Here is a 16,106-nt window from a genome sequence, read left to right as displayed (position 1 = left end):
CATTGAGGGTCGGAGATCCAAATAGGATTAGGTGCTGCTGGGTAGTACAGGTGGTTGAGTAGGGGTGTCAGGTGGTGGTGGCAAATGGAGACACCCCAGAGTGAGCTGGGCTCCTAAAAGCAACGACCAGAATGCAAGGACCATCCCATTTATTGGTTTATGTTATTACTGCATACCGAATACTGTTATAATCGTTTAGTATTTCTATGTACATTGATGATAATAATAATGATAGAAACAGTATTGGTAGTTAAAATTATATCATGTATAAGGCAATGTGTTTTTTTTACCCAGACCCTGGTTGTCAACATTGTACCCACCACGGCACACCACCCAGTTGATCTCCTCGTTAAAATATCTTGCATACCGTATGACATTCAGGAGCCGATGAAGGACTCTGAGAGAGCAGAGCGAAGGACAGTTTATGGCGGATTTCTTTACTGCACAGTTTGGCACACCCCCTTTTTTTTTTTTTTTACTGGGATAGGAGAAGGCTTAACAGTTCAGAAACTAGTAATAAGCGCCATGTGAACTATACAGGTCCTTAAAATGAGCTCTCAGATGCTGTTTACAAGACCAGTACCTTTTAAGAGTCTGTCTTTTCCAACGGCGGGAAGTCAAATTGCCCTGCTCTTAATTATTGTCAGGGTGCATGATTTTTTATGAGGACCAGTCACAATATGATACACCTGACAATTTAATTTAGACTCTTATTAAAAGAGAGTGGTTGGTTCAGTACATTTCTTTATTTATTTACGTTGTCATTTATGTATTTGTTTGTTTGTTTATTTATGTTTTTGTTTATGTATATGCACATGAGGTTGACTTTTGGGCACGTTGAAAACATGAATGTGGCTTTGCGGTTTAGCAGCCTCTAGCTAGCACTGCTTGCTATGAGGTGTGAGCTTTGGCAGTGTGGGTGAGCATGGTGCTCCGTAGACCAGTAGCCAGTAGGTGGTGGTAGTAACACTAGTATGAATCAGACTCCTGTATTGGCCAATGATGTGTATGTCTAGGATCTTGGCTCAGTAACCAGGGGAAGGGAGAGGGGGATAAATGGAAGGAGGGGCCTTTGGTGCACTGTGCTTCCTGTTAGTAGGCACTGGGGAACTCAGGCCTTTACAGAAATGACATGCTGCTGACACTGAGCAGCTCAGTATAGCTGGATCTTATTGTAAAAGCTTGGCTAGCAATGTGTTTGACTTGAAGCACAATTTACAATCAATGTAGAAAGCCGTCCCAATGAAACCATATGTTTGATGGAACCATACATTATTATTACAAGGATTTATAGTCAATGCAGTACATCCCACTCAAATCTGGATGTTTGGAGAAAACATTTCAATATTGTGAATGGAAATTCAGTTAAACTTGGCATTAGCAGGGCACTGTTTAGTCAGAGACGGTCAGTGTTTAGTCGGGGACTGTCAGTGTTTAGTCGGGGACGGTCAGTGTTTAGTCGGGGACGGTCAGTGTTTAGTCAGTGTTTAGTCAGAGACTGTCAGTGTTTAGTCGGGGACGGTCAGTGTTTAGTCAGTGTTTAGTCAGAGACTGTCAGTGTTTAGTCAGAGACGGTCAGTGTTTAGTCAGAGACTGTCAGTGTTTAGTCGGGGACGGTCAGTGTTTAGTCGGGGACGGTCAGTGTTTAGTCGGGGACGGTCAGTGTTTAGTCGGGGACGGTCAGCGTTTAGTCGGGGACGGTCAGTGTTTAGTCGGGGACGGTCATTGTTTCGTCGCGGACGGTCAGTGTTTAGTCGGGGACGGTCAGTGTTTAGTCGGGGACGGTCAGTGTTTCGTCGGGGACGGTCAGTGTTTAGTCAGTGTTTAGTCAGAGACTGTCAGTGTTTAGTCGGGGACGGTCAGTGTTTAGTCGGGGACGGTCAGTGTTTAGTCGGGGACGGTCAGTGTTTAGTCGGGGACGGTCAGTGTTTAGTCGGGGACGGTCAGTGTTTAGTCGGGAACGGTCATTGTTTAGTCGCGGATGGTCAGAATGCACCTATCTGCCCCTCGGTCTGTCTGTTTCTTCTCTTTCAGATGACTGTGGATCAACCTGACCAACTGCAAGTTTGAGAGCGGTGAGTACCTCTATCCCTGTCCTCCTAACGATCAAACCTGATGATTAGCAAAGAGATGTACACACTGAATGACTGAATGCAGTAATGACTAATGATAATGGATCGTGCTTAATCCCTAAAGAGCTGATCAATCAACACCATTGTCTCCTTGATGTATTGCCATTGATTGAGCGTCATTAAAATATCATCAATTGAGCTCATTAACCTAGACCTATTTGGCTCAGCACTCGTGGCCTTGAGCATCAGGTTTTTAGGAAGAAGCAAAACGTGATTTTTTTTCTCATTCTGTATCGCAATATTTATCAAATGCTGATCTAGTGTAATATTGTTATCCTGATCGGCAGTAGAATTAAGTGTCAAATTGGTTTAGTACTTTCAAAGTCAAATGTTGGTACACCAGTGTAATGACAGACTATTTGACCCGTCGTACGGTTTCAATAATACACAACCGTTAGAAATTGGAACGACCGAATGGTTCTGTCTGGTCAGATTGAAAGTAAAGGAATTATCCTGACACACCAAGTATTTACAGACTCTTCCAAAACGGTCTCGGCCTAGCCAACTATTCATATTGGCCTAATTTAAATGTCAAAAGCAATATCTTTGAGTTGAAGAGAAGCTCAGCCTCCTACATTATGACATGGTGTGTTTAGTAAGCGCTGTAGGACTTTCTGTGGGAGAGAGAGACAGACAAAGATAGAGAAAAGGGAAAGGACTGTCTGGGCTGTGGAAGAGATGTTAAGAGACCGGCTTTAGGATCATGGGTGAACCACACGTATATACAAGCCCATAAAATTGTGGCATGCTTTGTTGGCAGAGCCAGACGGCATTCAGACTGCTCTACATTCAGGGCATGTGATGAGAGGGCAGCTGTGCTCTGCCTCCTTTCCCTTCGCATAGGGATTTCCCACACTGTGTCTCTGGGTTCAAACAACATACTATATGTGTGTAAAATGTACAATATTCACGCACATGCAAACACACCTACACACACACACACACAAAGAGAGGGAGAACATGAGCAACCATGTACACAACCACAGAACTAAGCAGTAAGCGTTGCGACCATATCCGATCCGCAACCACAGAACTAAATACAATCATATGGTCAAGTACACAGCCACAGATCTACATAATCACAAAACCCACACAACTACACAAGTCCTATCCATTACCGCAACCTTTGATTATGTTATCCACAAACCCAGAACTACACTACGGCACACAATTCAACACCAAAGTAACACTTGCTATACGCAACCAAGAACAGTGTCCATTCATACACATCATAAACCAAACTACACATTTCCTTCACTTCCTGCCAATGGCAAATACAGATCCTTAGATCCTTTCTCTAGTTGAGTATCAGATTTAGATGATTATTTCCATAAATTATGAAATGTTCAGTATCTTCATGCTAAAATATTCTGAACGGCAAGAAAATATGTTTCTAATTTAGCTGGAGCTGAGGGTAATCTGTGTTGTTTGAAATCTGTTTGTTTCTGAAATCGTTATGGACAGCATATGGACAGTTTGTCATGGTAACAGATCAAATCAAATTGTATTGGTCACATACATGTGTCTAGCGGTTTTTATTGCGGGTATAGCGAAATGCTTGTGCTTCCAGTTCCGACAGTGCAGCAATATCTAACAAGTAATATCTAACAATTTCACAACAAATACCTAATACACACAAATCTAAGTAAAGGAATGGAGTTTAAGAATATTATATATATATATATATATATATATATATATATGGACGAGCAATGTCAGCGCAGCATAGACTAAGATATAGTATAGAATACAATATATACATATATATACGTATGAGATGATTAATGCAAGATATGCAAACATTATTAAAGTGACATTATTAAAGTGACTGGTGCAGATCGCACCACCCTCTGGAGAGCCCTGCGGTTGTGGGTGGTGCAGTTGCCGTACCAGGCGGTGATGCAGCCCGACAGGATGCTCTCAATAGTGCATCTGAAAAGGTTTGTGAGGGTTTTAGATGACAAGGCAAATTTCTTCAGCCTTGAAGTTGAAGTTGCACCTTCTTCACCACACTGGTGGACCACTTTAGTTTGTCAGTGATATGTATGCCGAGGAACCTAAAACTTTCCACCTTCTCCACTGCTGTCCCGTCGATGTGGATAGGGGGGTGCTCCCTCTGCTGTTTCATGAAGTGATGATGTTGATGTTGAGTGAGAGTTTATTTTTCTGACACCACACTACCAGGGCCCTCATAGGGCAGTGTGATGGTGATTGCGTCATCTGTGGACCTATGGGTACAGTAGGCAAATTGAAGTGGATCTAGGGTGACAGGTGGAGGGGAAATTATCCTTGACTCGTCTCTCAAAGCACTTCATGATGACAGAAGTGAGTGCTACGGGGCGATTGTCATTTAGTTCAGTTACCTTTGCATTCTTGGGTACAGGAACAATGGTGGCCATCTTGAAGCATGTGGGGACAGCTGAATGGGATAAGGAGAGATTGAATATGTCCGTAAACACACCAGCTACTGGTCTGCGCATGCTCTGAGGACGCGGCTATGGATGCCATCTGGGCTGGCAGCCTTGCGAGGGTTAACATGTTTAAATGTCTTACTCACGTCGGCCACGGAGAAGGAGAGCCCACAGTCCTTGGTATCTGGCCACGTCGGTGGCACTGTGTTATCTTCAAAGTGGGCAAAGAATGTGTTTAGCTTGTCCGGGAAGCAAGACGTCAATGTCCGCGACGTGGCTGGTTTTCCTTATGTAGTCTGTGATTGTCTGTAGACCCTGCCACATACGTCTCGTGTCTGAGCCGTTGAATTGCGACTCCACTTTGTCTCAATACTGACGTTGTGTCTGTTTGATTGCCTTGCAGACGAATGACTACTCCGTTTGTATTCTGCCATATTCCCAGTCACCTTGCCATGGTTAAATGCGGTGGTTCACTCTTTCAGTTTTGCACGAATGCTGCCATCTATCCACGGTTTCTGGTTAGGGTAGGTTTTAATAGTCACAATGGGTACAACATCTCATATATACTTCTTGATAAACTCAGTAACCGTCTCGGTATTTACATCGATATTATTCTCTGAAGCTACCCGAAGCATATCCCAGTCCGCATGATCAAAACAATCTTGAAGCGTGGATTCCGATTGGTCATACCAGCGTTGAATAGTCCTTAGCACGGGTACTTCCTGTTTGAGTTTCTGCCTAAAGGAAGGGAGGAGCAATGGAGTCGTGGTCAGATTTGCCAAAAGGAGGGCGGGGGAGGGCCTTGTATGCATACCGGAAGTTGGAATAACAATGTTTGAGTGTTTTTCCAGCAAGAGTACTACAGTCTATGTGCTGATAGATTTTAGGTAGCATTTTCCCCAGATTTGCTGTGTTAAAGTCCACAGCTACAATAAATGCAGCCTCAGGATATATGGTTTCCAGTTTGCATAAAGTCCAGTGAAGTTACTTGAGGGCAGTCGTGGTATCGGCTTGAGGGGGGATAGACACGGCTGTGACAATAATCAAAGATAATTCTCTTGGAAGATAATACGGTCGGCATTTGATTGAGGAATTCTAGGTCGGGTAAGCAAAAGGACTTGAGTTCCTGTGTGTTATTACAATTACACCATGAGTCATTAATCATAAAACATACACCCCCTTTCTTCCCGGAGAGATGTTTATTCCTGTCGGCGCAATGAACTGAGAATCCAGATGGCTGGACCGACTCTGACAGTATATCCTGAGTGAGCCATGTTTCTGTGAAACAGAGTATGTTACAATCCCTGATGTCTCTCTGGAAAGAAACTATTGCCCTGATCCTGTCAACTTCGTTATCCAGGGACTGAACATTAGCGAGTAATATACTCGGAAGCGGTGGGTGGTGTGCGCGCCTCCTAAGTCTGACCAGAAGACCCCTCCGAATCCCTCTTCTCCTCCGGCCATTGTCTTGGTCATTGTCCTGTTGGAACGTGAACCTTCGCCCCCAGTCTGAGGTCCTGAGCAGGTTTTCATCAAGGAGCTCTGTGTACTTTGCTCCGTTCATCTTTCCCTCGATCCTGACTAGTCAGCATGATGGTGCCACCACCATGCTTCACCTTAGGGATGGTGCTACATTTCCTCCAGACAAGACGCTTGGCATTTAGGCCAAAGAGTTTAATCTAAGTTTCAACAGACAAGATAATCTATTCTCATGGTCTGAGAGTCCCAAGTGGGCTGTTGTGTGCCTTTTTACTGGCTTCCGTCTGGCAACTCTACCATAAAGGCCTGATTGGTGGAGTGCTGCAGAGATGGTTGTCCTTCTGGAAGGTTCTCCCGTCTCCACAGAGGAACTCTGGAGCTCTGTTAGTGACCATTGGGTTCTTGGTCACCTCCCTGACCAAGGCCCTTCTCCCCCGATTGCTCAGTTTGTCCCAGCGGTGGTCTTGGTGGTTCCAAATTTCTTTCATTTAAGAATGATGGAGGCAACTGTATTCTTGGGGACCTTCAATGCCGCAGATATTCTTTAGTACCCTTCCCCAGATCTGTGCCTCGTACAATCCTGTCTTGGAGCTCTACGGACAATTCCTTTGACCTCGTGGCTTGATTTTTTTGCTCTGACATGCGCTGTTTACTGTGGGACCTTATATAGACAGGTTTGTGCCTTTCCAAATCATGTCCAATCCATCTCATTTCCACAGCTTCACTCCAATCAAGTTGTAGAAACATCTCAAGGATGATCCATGGAAACAGGATGCACCTGAGCTCAATTTCGAGTCTCATATAGTTATGTAAATAACTATTTGTTCTATTTTTTTTTATTTTTTTTTATAAATTTGCTAAAATTTCTACAAATCTGGTTTCACTTTGTCATTATGGGGTATTGTGATTAATGAGTGGAAAAAATTATTTAATCCATTTTAGAATAAGGCTGTAACATAACATGTGGGAAAAATGAAGAGGTCTGAATATTTTTCAAATCCACTGCATAGTGCATCTTGTTTAGATAAGTATTGAACCAACTGAGTCAATACATGTTAGAATCACCTTTAGCAGTGATTACAGCTGTGAGTCTTTCTGAGTAATTCTCTAAGAGCTTTGCAAACCTGGATTGTACAATATTTGTCCATTATTCTTTTTTTAAATTCTTCAAGCTCTGTCAAGTTGGTTGTTGATCATTGCTAGACAGCCATTTTAAAGCCTTACCATAGATTTTCAAGACGATTTAAGTCAAAACTGTAGCTAGACCGCTCAGGAACATTCAATGTCGTCTTGGTAAGCATCTCCTGTGCATTTTTGCACTTGTGCTTTAGGTAATTGTCCTGCTGAAAGGTGAATTTGTCTCCCAGTGTTTGTTGGAAAGCAGACTGAACCAAGTTTTCCTCTCGGATTTTGCTTGTGCGTTGCTCTATTTAATAAATTTTTATCCTAAAAAAACTTCCCTAGTCCAGCGTTTCACAAACTCAGTCCTGGGGACCCCAAGTGGTGGACGTTTATTTTTTTTGCCCTAGCATTACACAGCTGATTCAAATAATAAAAGCTTGATGATTAGTTGATTATTTGAATCAGCTGTGTAGTGCTAGGGCAAAAACCAAAATGTGCACCCCTTGGGGTCCCCAGGACCGAGTTTGGGAAACGCTGTCCTAGTGTAACGGTTTTCTTCCGTTGAAGGAGAGGAGGACCAAAATGTAGCGTGGTTAGAGTTCAACATGTTCAATCAAGACCGTACACGAGAACACTACAAAACGACAAATGTGAAAACCGAAACAGTCCTATCTGGTGCAATGACAGACAGAAGACAACCACCCTCAAAGTACCCACAGAATATGGCTGCCTAAATATGGTTCCCAATCAGAGACAACGATAGACAGCTGCCTCTAATTGAGAACCAATCTAGGCAACCATAGACATACAAACTACCTAGAAAGGAAACAGCCCCATAAACATACAAAAAACCCTAGACTGGACAAAACACATAAAACCCCCATGTCACACCCTGATCTAACCAAAATAATAAAGAAAACAAAGATAACTAAGGCCAAGGCGTGCCACCTAGTCCATGACGATAACATAATGTAGCCACTATCGTGCTTGAATTTATGAAGTAGTATTCAGTGTCGTGTAGGATTTGCCCCAAACATAACGTTTGTATTCAGGACAAAAGGTTCCTTTCTTTGGCACATTTTTTGCAGTTTTACTTTAGTGCCTTATTGCATACAGGATGCATGTTTTGAATATGTTTTATTCTGTAAAGGCTTTCTTCCTTTCACACTGTCATTTATGATAGTATTGTGGAGTATCTACAATGTTGTTGATCCATTCTCAATCATCTCCTATCACAGCCATTAAACTCTGTAACTGTTTTAAAATCACCTTTGGCCTCATGATGAAATCCCTGAGCAGTTTCCTTCCTCTCCGGCAATTGAGTTTGGAAGTGCGCCTGTATCTTTGAAGTGACTGAGTGTATTTATACACCATCCAAAGTGTAATTCATAACTTCACCATGCTCAAAGGGATATTCAATGTCTGCTTTTGTTTTTACCTGTTTACCAATAGGAGCCCTTCTTTGTGAGGCATTGGAAAATCTCCTTGGTCTTTGTGCTTGAATCTGTTTGAAATTCACTGCTTGACTGAGGGACCTTACAGATAATTGTATGTTTGAGGTACATAGATGGGTTAGTCATTTAAAAATCATGATAAACACTATTATTACACAGGGTCAGTCCATGCAACTTATGTGACTTGTTAAGCACATTTTTACTACTAAACTTATTTCGGCATGCCATAACAAAAGGGTTCAATACTTATTGACTCAAGAAATGTCAGCTTTTTATTTTTTATTAATTTGTAAACATTTCTAAAAACATAATTCCTCTTTGACATCATGGGATTTTATATGTACATCAGTGACACAAAATCTAAATCTTATACATTTAAAATTCATGCTGTAATACAACAAAATGTGGAAAAGGTCAAGGGGTGTAAATACTTTCTGAAGGCACTCTGTTTCTCTTTTGTGGTGCCAGTGCAACACGCAGGTTTGGCCTGAAGGAGGCACTAGAGGGAGAGGACTGGTCAGTCTTCTGGACTGACATCACAGTCTTTCTGGACCTCGGCATGGCAATGAAATGCTACCAGGTATCCCCGTAATCAATTTCTAAAGATTTACGCTACATAGCCTACCATTTTTGAAGATGTCCCCTAAAACCCTTGTTCATAGGTTTTGGGTCCGAAGTTTTTCCTAACATCCTGACCAGGAAAAACCTTTGGGCCCTACCCATTACGACTAGCTCACAATGACATTCTTCAAGTTTCATTTTAAATGCATACGTTTTCCTTGCATATGACTTTATAGGATTTACCCTCTCCCCTCCATAAAAAAATGCTACAGTTTATGATGGAGAGATTCTACAGTTTACTACATAATTCTATAGTAAGTACTGTAGTATTCTATCATGTCTAGTACTTACTATAGCATTTTGTAGTGTACTGTAGAACACTATACTAAATACTACAGTATAATGTACTACCATCCGCAAAAACACTACAGTTTCTAGCCATCGCCGCTCCATTTTTCATATATCCATTTGTCTTGTCTTGTTCCATACACACCTGGTTTTCATTTCCCTAATCAATCTACTTGTATTTATCCCTCTGTTTCCCATCATGTTTTGTGTGTAATTGTTTCATGTTATTGTGGTGTTTTATTATGCGCTTTACTTTTATGTTCCGTGTTTTGAGCGCGTTTGATTTATGTAGTGCTCTTGTCTTTTGGAACTAAAATAAATCACTCTACTCTCCTGCACCTGACTTCACCTCTAATATACCCGTTGACAGAATTACACACCTCTAATGGAGTCAGCAGGGGCAGGTACCCCGGTTAGAGGAGTCAAGGAGCGCGTCCAGGAACATTCGGCCATGTTACATCATCTTGGTGCCATGATGGATTGTGTTGTCCAGACCATGGACCGCTGGGAGAGACAGGAAGTCTCTCCAGTGCCTCGACCAGCACAACCGGGATTGTCTCCGCCCGTTCCATCTTGAGAGAATTCCAGTGGGATGCGTCTCTCCATTCCCAGGGAGTATGATGGTACGGCAGCACAGTGCCAGGGATTCTTGTTACAACTGGACCTCTACCTGGCCACAGTGCACCCAGCCCCCTCGGGAGGGGAGAGAGTGGCCGCCCTCGTCTCCTGCCTCACAGGAAGAGCGCTGGAGTGGGAAAATGCCATGTGGAGAGAAGGAGACGGCCCCAGACCACTTCGAGGAGTTCACCCGTCGCTTCCAGGCCGTCTTCGACCATCCAGCTGAGGGCAGAGTGGCGGGGGAAAGGCTCTTCCATTTGAGGCAGGGGAAGAGGAGCGCCAAGAATTTCGCACTGGAATTCCGGACCTTGGCCACCGGAGCAGGCTGGAATGACAGGGCCCTCATCGACCACTATCGTTGCAGCCTACGAGAGGATGTGAGCTTGCCTGTAGGGATGCCACCATTTCCTTTGACCAACTGGTGGATTTGTCCATCCGGCTGGATAACCTGTTGGTCACCCGCGGACGTCCAGAGTGGGCTCTGTTGGTTCCATCGTCCAGCACCCCCGCTCCGGTGCCCATGGAGTTAGGAGGGGCTGCTCGTAGAGAGATTGGAGGAGGAGCCATCACGTGCGCCATCTGTGGCTGCAGAGGACACACTGCCAGTCGGTGCCGTGTTGGTTCCTCTGGGAGTCGAAGTAACAGGCAGGGCACTCTAGCGTCACCCCAGGTGAGTTTGCACCACACTCATCCAGAGTCCTCTGTTGAGCAACTGTTTGTGCCTGTTTGTTTCCCTGAGTTTTCCCCACATTCCCAGCATAAGGCGCTCGTCGATTCAGGCGCAGCTTGGAATTTTATCGACAGAGCATTAGCCATTAGGTTAGGAATCCCCATTTTTCCTATAGTTAGACCCTTCCCGGTACACGCTCTAGATAGTCGACCATTTGGGTCCGGGCTAATCAGGGAGGCAACCATCTCCTTGGCCATGGTTATGCAGGGGGATCATGAGGAGAGAATCAGTCTCTTCCTCATTGACTCTCCTGCGTTTCCTGTGGTACTAAGCCTTCCCTGGTTGGCTCTGCATAACCCCACTATTTCCTGGCAACAGAGGGCTCTCTGGTTGCGAGAGTGCTCAGGGACGTGTGTAGGGGTTTCCGTTGGTGCTACCATGGTGGAAAGTCCAGACCAGGTAAAAAGAAGACGACTCAATTAATTAAAAGAAGGCGACTCAATTACCACCTCATCGACGGGGGGATTGTGCGATAAATCTCCTGGCAGACGCTGCGCTTCCCAGGAGTCACGTGTATCCCCTGTCGCAAGCGGAGACGGTGGCTATGGATACATATGTCTCTGATTCCCTGCGTCAGGGGTAAATTTGGCCCTCTACTTCACCTGCCTCCTCAAGTTTCTTTTTTGTGAAGAAGGATGGAGGTCTGCGCCCTTGCATTGACTATAGAGGTGTTCTTTACCCGTTTTGTGTTTACCCTATCCTACAGACCAGGTTCCCAGAATAAGAAGGCAGACGCACTGTCCCGGCTGTATGAGAGGCCCATGGATCAGACTCCCATACTCCCGGCCTCCTGCCTGGTAGCGCCGGTCGTGTGGGATCTGGATGCAGACATTGAGCAGGCGTTACGTACAGATGTACGTTCCGTCTGCTGTCCATGATCAGTTGATCTATTGGGCCCACATGTCTCCCTCCTCTGGTCATCTGGGGATCGGTCGGACGGTGCTCTGTCTGACTGGGAAGTACTGGTGGCCCACTTTGGCTAAGGATGTGAGGGTTTATGTCTCCTCCTGCTTGGTGTGTGCCCAGTGTAAGGCTCCGAGACACCTGCCCAGAGGTAAGTTACATCCCTTACCCGTTCCACAACAACTTTGGTCACATCTGTCAGTGGATTTCCTAACAGATCTTCCTCCCTCACAGGGAAACACCATGATCCTGGTCGTTGTGGATTGTTTTTCTAAGTCCTGTCGTCTCTTCCCTCTGCCTGGTCTCCCTACGGCCCTACAGACTGCGGAGGCCCTGATTACACACGTCTTCCGGCACTACGGGGTGCCTGAGGATAAAGTGTCAGATCGGGGTCCCCAGTTCACGTCGAGAGTTTGGAAGGCGTTCATGGAACGTCTGGGGGTCTCGATCAACTTTACCTCAGGTTTTCACCCTGAGAGTAACAGGCAGGTAGAGATAGTTAACCAGGATGTGGGCAGGCTTCTGCAGTCCTATTGCTAGGACCGGCCAGGGGAGTGGGCAGTGTTTGTGCCCTAAGCCGAGATGGCACAGAATTTGCTTCGCCACTCCTCCACTAACCTCTCCCCCTTTCAATGTGTATTGGGGTACCAGTCGGTTCTGGCACCGTGGCATCAGGGTCAGACCGAGACTGCTGCGGTGGACGACTGGTTTAGGCGCGCGGAGGAGACATGGGAAGCCGCCTGTGTCCATCTCCAGCGTGCCACACGTCGCCAGAAAGCCAGCGCGGACCGTCACCGCAGTGAGACCCCGGTGTTCGCACCAGGCTCGGGTCCTCCTTTTCCCGTAGTCCACAATCATCTCCCTTGTCTTGATCACATTGAGGGAGAGGTTGTTATCCTGGCACCACACTGGCCCCCTCCTTATAGGCTGTCTCATTGTTGTCGGTGATCATGCCTACCAATGTTGTGTCGTCAGCAAACTTAATGATGGTGTTGGAGTCGTGCTTGGCCATGCAGTCATGGGTGAACATGGAGTACATGAGGGGACTGAGCATGCACTCCTGAGGGGCTCCAGTGTTGAGGATTATCGTGGCAGATGTGTTGTTACCTACCTTTACCACCTGTGGTTGGCCCGTCAGGAAGTCCAGGATCCAGTTGCAGAGGGAGGTGTTTAGTCCCAGGGACCTTAGCTAATTGATGAGTGCTTTGAGGGCACTATGGTGTTGAATGCTGAGCTGTAGTCAATGAATAGCATTCTCACGTAGGTGTTCCATTTTGTCCAGGTAGGAAAGGGCAGTGTGGAGTGCAATAGAGATTGCATCATATGTGGATCTGTTGGGGCAGAATGCAAATTGGCATGAGTCTAGGGTTTCTGGGATGATGGTGTTGATGTGAGCCATCACCAGCCTTTCAAAGCACTTCATGGCTACAGACGTGAGTGCTAAGGTGTGTTAGTCATTTAGCCAGGTTACCTTGGTGTTCTTTGGCACAGGGACTATGGTGGTCTGCTTGAAACATGTTGGTGTTACGCACACCTCTTGGAGGAGGGAACGCAACACCCTGCGACACTCAACTCCCCGTGTAGTGAAAGTTGTATGTGATTGTAGGTGCCTTTAAGGATGACAGAGGCAGAGAATATTACCATTTACTGGGAATTAATTTATCCTTAACACGGTAATGTGGGGAAAAGGAGCTGGACGGAACCAAAGCAAAGAATGTAAACGTTAAAGAGTAGCCTCTACTGCCTTACCTACCTACCCACTGGTTACCTATTCTTAACGCCACCTGGCGCGCTAACCAAAATACAGGGGGTGGTCCGCCCAGGTCTTACCTAGTCTACATAGACAGAGTACATACTACTGGTATGTATATGCCCGCAGGCTTCTTGCCTAAGCACTCCCAAGGTGCGTTCCCCTTCCCCCCCGGGAACAAAAACAATAATTACTAACGTAAAGTGAACAATTTTAATCAAAAACACAGTCCTTTTGACATAAACATACCTCAGCAGGACCGGCTACAAAATACTTTACAAAAACTGTCTGGGCAACAACCAACACAGGACATCAAAGAAACTCTCTCTGCTCAAAGGAACACTGGCTTTTCAAGCTGCAGAAGAAGTTGGTAATTGCAGTAGCTGTATCTCCTGAAGAGAGGGCGGGGTCAGAGCTCCAATCTGCAATGGGGCCGACCAATCAGCTGCTTTGGACTTCAGGAAGCCATTTCCTGAAAAACACACATTCAAACACATACAAACCCATAACACAGAAACTGGGGAATGTAACAGTTGGTATTACAGACTCGGTCAGGGACAGATTAAAAATGTCAGTGAAGACACTTTCCCGTTGGTCAGCGCAGTACACGTCCTGGTAATCTGTCTGGCACTGCGGCCTTGTGAATGTTGACCTGATAAAGGTCTTGCTCACATCGGCTATGGAGTTCATGATCACACACTTGTCCTGAACAGCTTATCCTCTCATGCATGCTTCAATGTTGCTTGCCTTGAAGCGAGCATAGAATTTACTTAGCTTGTCTGGTTCGCTCATGTCACTGAGCAGCTCACGGCTGTGCTTCCCTTTTTATAGTACGTAATAGTTTGCAAGCCCTGCGGCATCTGATGAGTGTCAGAGCCGGTTGTAGTACAATTCAATCTTAGTCCTGTATTGATGCTTTTCCTGTTTGGTGGTTCATCGGAGGGCATAGCGGGATTTCTTATAAGCGTCCGGGTTAGAGTCCCGTTTCTTGAAAGCGGGAGCTCTACCCTTTAGCTCAGTGCTGATGTTGCCTGTAATCCATGGCTTCTGGTTGGGGTATGTACGCACGGTCACTGTGATGACGTCATCAATGCACTTATTGGTGAAGCCAGTGACTGATGTGGTGTACTCCTCAATGCCATCGGAAGAATCCTGGAACATATTCCAGTCTGTGCTAGCAAAACAGTCCTGTAGCTTAGCATCTGCTTCATCTGACCACTTCCTCATTGAGCGAGTCACTGGGGCTTCCTGATTTAATTTTTGCTTGTCAGCAGGAATCAGGAGGATAGAGTTATGGTTAGATTTGCCAAATTGAGGGCGAGGGAGAGCTTTGTATGTGTCTCTGTGTGTGGAGTAAAGGTGGTCTAGAGTTTTTTTTCCCTCTGGTTGCATATGTAGCATGCTGGTAGAAATGAGGTACAATGGATGTAAGTTTCCCTGCATTAAGTCCCCGGCCACTAGGAGCGCCACCTCTAGGTGAGCATTTTCTTGTTTGATTATGGCCATGGACAGCTCATTGAGTGCGGTCTTAGTGCCAGCATTGGTTTGTGGTTGTAAATGGACTGCTACGAAAAATATAGATGGAAACTCTGTTGGTAAATAGTGTAACCTACTGCTTATCATGAGGTACTCTACCTCAGGCGAGCAAAACCTTCCTTAATATCTAATATTAGATTGCGTGCAACAGCTGTTTTTACAAATAGACACAGACCGCCACCCCTTTTCTTACCGGAGGCAGCTGTTCTATTTATACTATAGTAAACTGTAAATACTATAGCATACTTCTTTAATATTTGCAAAAACAGTAATAAATACTACAGTATACTACAGTCTGCATAAACACAATGCTTTTTTAACCATAGTAATACTACAGAATTTAAACAACAGTAAACTATAGTATTTCTGACAGAAGATGTGAAGACAGAAGACACTTCCCTTGCATGATGGAGCTGAGCAGGAAGTACATGCTGGCTCGCAACATGAACTGCATGCTGAAGAGTTTCCCCAAGGAGTACAACATCTTCCCCCGCACCTGGTGCCTCTCGGTGGAGTCATGATGCTCCCATTAGTCAATTGGCACTAGCCTAGTTAAACCAAACTGAATGTTGCGCTCACCATCAGGGCATAAAATGTACTTTTTGGTCCGCTAGCCACTGTGGCCAGTAGATTAAAAAATCTAGCAACTCAGATTTTTTTACCAGCCAAAATATTTTTGGGCCACTAAAATTACACCATAAACTGGGTGGTTTGAGCCCTGAATGCTGTATGTCAGACCGTATACCGCGGGTACGACAAAGCATTTATTTTAACTGCTCTACTTATGTTGGTAACCAGTTTGTAATAGTAATAAGGCACCTCTGGGGTTTGTGATATATGGTCAATATACCACGGCTAAGGGCTGTGTCCAGGCACTTTGCGTTGCGTCGTACGCAAGAACAGCCCTTAGCTGTGGTATATTGGCCATATTTTATTTATACCTTTATTGAACTAGGCAAGTCAGTTATTTTCAATGACAGCCTAGGAACAGTGGGTTAACTGCCTTTTTCAGGGGCAGAACAACAGATTTATACCTTTTAGCATGGGGATTCGATCTTGCAA

The 16,106-nt window shown here is 45.1% G+C and overlaps 1 pseudogene; it reads left to right on the top strand.

The window, feature by feature from the left end:
• The window catches only part of LOC109891899 (tubulin polyglutamylase ttll6-like), a 33,949-nt pseudogene that overhangs the window by 649 nt on the left and 17,194 nt on the right, over positions 1-16,106 (top strand).

The sequence above is a fragment of the Oncorhynchus kisutch genome, linkage group LG6, assembly GCF_002021735.2.
Source record: "Oncorhynchus kisutch isolate 150728-3 linkage group LG6, Okis_V2, whole genome shotgun sequence".
Lineage (NCBI taxonomy): Eukaryota > Metazoa > Chordata > Actinopteri > Salmoniformes > Salmonidae > Oncorhynchus > Oncorhynchus kisutch.
Note: the sequence above shows the minus strand (reverse complement) of the source record. Positions and strands in the feature narration are given on the sequence as shown.